The sequence below is a fragment of the Trichechus manatus genome, unplaced genomic scaffold (genome assembly GCF_000243295.1).
Source record: "Trichechus manatus latirostris isolate Lorelei unplaced genomic scaffold, TriManLat1.0 scaffold00089, whole genome shotgun sequence".
Taxonomy (NCBI): domain Eukaryota; kingdom Metazoa; phylum Chordata; class Mammalia; order Sirenia; family Trichechidae; genus Trichechus; species Trichechus manatus.
In genome coordinates, this window is record NW_004444025.1 from 1,692,095 (window position 1) to 1,697,873 (window position 5,779).

A 5,779-nucleotide genomic window follows, 5' to 3' on the forward strand; every position below is an offset into this window, starting at 1 on the left:
GGTGAAGTTACCTCCGAGGTTCACTGTTCAGCCTGGGAGTGGACAGCCCCGTAAAACCAAATGAGACTAACGAGGTACAGGAGTCCAGTGACAAGGGCGAGAACACAGAAGGGGACAAGAAAGCTGGTGATAGGGAACCCAAGTTTGAGTAAGGATATTGTTGATGTGTTGTGAGATTGTTAACCATTGTCATGGGGCAACATTTGTTGTAACTGTTAAATGAGAAACTATTTTGTTCTGTAAGCCTTCATCTTAAGTGAGAATAACAGCACAATTGAAAGAGCGTGGTCAATGTCACTGAACTGTGCATGTAGAAATTTTTGAAATGGTGTATCTTTGGCTATGTGTATCTTCACCAAAAAAAAAGGTTGAGAAGACAGAGGGTTAATATGTTGTGGGGTTGTTAACCAATGTCATAAAACAACATGTGTACTACTATTTCATGAGAAACTGTTCTGTAAGCCTTCGCCTGAAGTACAATAAAATATAGAAAAAAAGAAGAAAAAAAAGAACAAGGCCATATTCACAGGCACTGGGATTAAGAGTTCAACGTATCTTTTTGGGAGACATAATTCAACTCATATCACAGCCCCTCCTTGTTATACAATGATTGTATTATATGGTGCAATAAAGGCTCAGTCCCCTTGCCCCAACTCAGAACAATACTGAGGTGCATCTCCGCTGAATAAGTCATGTTTAAAATAAATAAGCTTAATAACTCATTTGAGAAAAGAGAATAATGAAATAGCTCCAACAAGAAGACAGTGATGGAAAAGGCCAAGAGTCCCATGAGAAATGGAAAGTCTCTTTTTGACTTTAAGTCCCCATGATTCCAAGGTATATTAAACATCTTTTCAATCAATATCTACAAGATCATATGTTATATCTATATAACTCCTCCACTTTACCTGAGCTAGCTTGAATCTGGTTATTTTTATTTTTTGTAACTAAAATAGCTTTGAATGAAATACCTATCAGAACAAATACAGAGTTTAAATTGTTCACAAAGCTCTCGGAAAAGAAAACATGACATGCTCTCTGTCATGGATCAGAGACAGACACTGAGTCAAAGATTCAGGTGCAAGTGATTTATGAAGAAAAATCTCTCAGGAGAAACCAGTGCAGGAATGAGAGAAGCAGGACAAGGAAAGAGAAGAAGGCAAGGGAAGGTGCCATTTTACCAGGACTTTGAACCAGTTCTGCACGGCTTAGTCATGATTGAGGAAGCCTCACTAAAAACAGACTCAAATTTTTTAAGTTACGGTGAACTGGAAAGATAGCCAGAACAGAAAAAATTACAGGTCAAAGCCCTGCCAGAAACTTAAGCCCCCTCTTAGAGAACAAGGGCAGCGTATGCATTGCATAGCAACCAAATCTCTTGCCCTCTGATTTAGGGCACAATCCAAAGCAGAGCTGCTCTGCTGAAAGAGGGTGGCGCCCCCTCATGGATGGCGGGTGACCACGCTGCTTTGAGTATGTGTTGCTCTCCTGAAATTCTGCCAGTAATCCAGTCTCACACATCAGGTTCTTGAAAGGGCTTACTATGCCTTTTCTGAGTCTCTCATTCCAGGGCTTCAACCTGTAATTTTTCCCATTCTGGGTACTGTGCCAAATCTGCCAAATTGTAAAACTCTGGTTCTGGACCAGTCTGAACTAATTTGAAGCCCTGAATTTTACTAACAATAACCAAAAAATGAGTGTATGGTCACATATGTATGTGTGTGGCATATATGTGTACAGGTAGGTACAGGTGAGTACATATGTGTGCACAGATAGAAATATGTATAAGTATGTGTATGCACAGATATGTGTGTGAAGGCATATATATTCATAGAGGACACGGTTATAGATGCTTCTCAGACATAACCATATACCTCGCAAAAATGTTTTTCTGGGCTGAAGGCTTAGGACCTTAGTCAATTGGCATAATATAGTCCCCAAAGTTCATGTTCTGTACCCCAGTGTCTGGGGTCTTAAAAGCTTGTGAGCAGCCATATAAGGTACAACTATTGGTCACCACTTGTCAGGAGCAAAAGAGAAATAAGGAAACCAAAATCTCAGAGAAGAAACTAGTCTACAGAGCTAATAGCCTACGCAAGCCACAGCCCCATCTACCCTGAGACCAAAAGAACTAGATGGTGCCTGACTACCACTAATGACCATTCTGTTCAGGGCCACAAGAGATGGACCCTAATAGAATATGAGAAAAACACGAAACAGGATTCAAAATCTTAAAAAAAAAAAAAAAACTAGATTTATTGAACCAGTTGAGAGTAGAAGACTCCCTGAGAGGATCGCCCTGAGATATTCTTTAAAACTTGAACCAAAACTACCCCCTGAGGTCACCTTTTAGTGAAATAAGAGATGGCACACAAAATACAGGATACATCTGTGAGTACAGTGCTCCATTAAAAACCCATTGATATGAGACCAAAATGTCAGCAATTGCTCTAAAGCAAAGATGACAAGATAAGGCGGTGGAGAAACTAGAGTACTAAAAACAGAACATCCAGAACGCAATTAAAGAGAATATTGACACTTTGTGAAAAATGTAATGAATGTCACTGAACAATTTGTATACAAATTGTCAAATGGAAACCTAATTTACTGTGCAAACTTTCACTGAAAACACATTTTATTTCTAAAAAAGTAAGTATTTACAATTTAAAAAAAAGATATAATTTTAGAAAAAAAACCAGATTTAGCCTGATTCTAAAGAGAGCTCTGGAAAGGAAAGTACACCATACAGTTTGTTATGCTTTTAGGTAAAGGGGCTGGGCTTGGATTTGTACAAATTGTTGGTGTGTGTGTGTGTGTTGGTGCCTCAGAAGGAGACGTCACCTAGTATTTCTGGCCTTCCACTGTGTGAGGTGCTCGGTGACCAAGAGCAAGCTCCTGAATATGCCAAGTTGTAGTCTTTAGCAGCAAAGTGGGAGCTGGAGACAAGGTGCACGGAACTGAGGGATCTGGGTGGGACATCAAGAGCAGGACCATTTTTCTACTGAAACAAAACACCAGAAAAGATGCTCACAATTGGAACCACCACTATGGTGGTTTAAAAAATATGTCCATAATTTTTGCTACTCCTTCCTTAAGAGGCAGAGTTTAATTTCTCTTCCCTGACTATGAACTGGACTTCTAAAAAATACAATAAGGCAGAAGTGATGGTAGGTGACTTGGGGACTAGGTCACAAAAGGCAAAAAAGAAAAGAAAGGCTCAGGCTCTTTCTCTCTAGGATGATTACTCTGAGGAAGTCGCCTCTCATGCCATGAACAGTAGAGGCCCACGTTGGGAGGAACCGTGGCCAACAACCAGCAAGGAGCAGATGGCTCCTGCCAACAGCATTGTGAATGAGCTTGGAAGTGAATCCTCAAGCCCCAGTCGGGGCTTCAGATGATGCAGCGTCAGTTTATATCTTGACTGCAACTTTACCTGAGACCCTGAGCCAGAATCATCTAGTTAAGCCACTCCTGGATCCCTAACCCTCAGAAACTTTGTGAAATAACAAATGTTCACTGTTTTGATGTGCTAAGGTTTGAGGCAATTTCTAATACAGCAATAGATAATACAACCACCAGTCTCTAGCAGGCTTGGCTTTCTTTTAGGTGGCAAGGCAATCCCTAGACCATTTATCTTCAAATAGAATGCAGCAGAGCTGCAAAAGTAGGCTGACTCCTCAGAAATGCAAATAACCCTAGTTTTTCTATTACCTGGTTGTCAATAACCACCTCATCCCTCCTCTCCCCTTCAAACAGTAGGGAACAGATAATGTTAGCAATGAAGTACTTTCAGGAAGAGAAGAGACAGTACAAGTTCTGAAAATGAGAAGGAACAAGTAATCTTGTAGATTTATAATAGTCTGTATAGTGAAAAGTTAAAATGTCTATGTTAGGTAGAGTCCTGCTTTAGGTATGGCCCCTCCATAATGATAGTTAGCTTTATGTTCTCCTTTCCTCAACTACCTCTTCTACACAATGGAAGTAAAAAGATGAGTCTGTTGGGTTGTTGGGGGGATGAGATAAGTCAGTGATTCTCATGGGAGGCTGAGGGCATTTGGCAAATGTGTGCTGGCAGTTTCTGTTGATAAAGGATTGGGGGAGTACGGCTGGAGTTTAGAGGAAGGGGCCAAGGATGAGAAACGTTCTGCATGATGAGGACTTGCAAGTTCCGCATGGCATACACTGTTCCACCACTGATTTATGTAGGGGAAGAGCAGCTTGGCATTATCTGACCTTAGAGCATGATACATTGTTTTACATACAACTGCAAAGTTTTCTAGAAGCTGGTTTATGAAACACTAGATTTTCCAGGAAAACAACTACCACAGATAGATAGATGGGTAAGTAGATAGATAGATTCCTGAAAAAAAGTATATATTTCAAATTTTTGTCATGTTAATGATTTTTGTTATGTTAATGAGGTCATACCAACGTAGGGTGAGTCTCAGACATAATCACTTTTGAATTATAAAAGCGGTGGAATAGACACAGAGACACACAGGGCAAGAGGAAGACACACTACGAAGACAGATGCTACCACAGGCTCAGGAACACCCAGGATTGTGGCAGCTACTGGAAGAGAGAACAGACAAGGAAGGATGTCCCCCTAGAGTCACCCCTGAATTGAGACTTTCAGCCTTCTGAACTATTAGAAAATAAGTCTCTGTTCTTTAAGGCTACCTACTTGTGGTATTTCTGTTTTTGCAGCACTAGGTAACTGAGACAGAATGTTATAAATTGTTTTTATTATAAAACAAGCGCTGAAACTGGTAGGGTTGAGAAACACCGATTTAGGAAAAAGAGATTTGAAAACAAGGCAGAGCTATGCAAAGAAGCTATTACACATCTGCTATCCCTTTGGTTCAATTACTAAATACAAAACAATCTGAAAGCCAGATCTTTTTTTAATTCATTTCATCACAAAACCTGACCCAAACTTAGCATATTGGGTAGAAACACATAATCTGAACTGACATAAAGCTAGTCATATAGTATTTATATTTGTATTTAATGTGCTCATTCATAAATTTTGCTGCAGAAATACTAACGTGCCTGCAGCTGGAGTGCTGTTCCGGACCCTAACGGGATCTTCTGCAGTGTCTAGAAGGTATTGCACCATTCTGCCTTTTTGAAATCTAAAATCTTCTGACTTCCTTAACATATCGGGTGCCCAGTAATTCAGAGTGGAGTCCTGGTGGCTCGGTGGTTAAGAGCTCGGCTGCTAACCAAAAGGTCAGCAGTTCAAATCCACCAGCTGCTCCTTGGAAACCCTCTGGGGCGGTTCTACTCTGTCCTGTAGGGTCTCTATGAGTCGGAACCCCCTCGAGGACACCTAACAACAACCACAACGGTACTTCAGAAAACAGATTCTATACTTGCACCATTACAGGCTGGTACGATAGCCCAGATTTCTGATGTAGGTTTGCTAAGAGGAGGCGATCCTGAACTGAATCCTAACTTTATTATTTTCTTATTACTTATTTACATCAAGTACCTAATATCTTGAACATAGCTAGTCAACAGTTTACAGAATGGAACATATTTAAAAGATAAACTACATCTAGCTAAATTCTTGAATATATTAAGATCTTAAATCAGAAAGGTACACTTTCCATAATTTAATGAATAAACTTCAAAGCATGGTTTTAATTTTTTTCCTTATTTGCTGTTGTTGTTGTTAGGTGCTGTCAAGTCTCTTCCAGCTCATAGTGCCCCTTTGTACAACAGAACTAAACACTGCCCGGTCCTGCTCCATCCTCACAGTTGTTGTTTCAGTCCA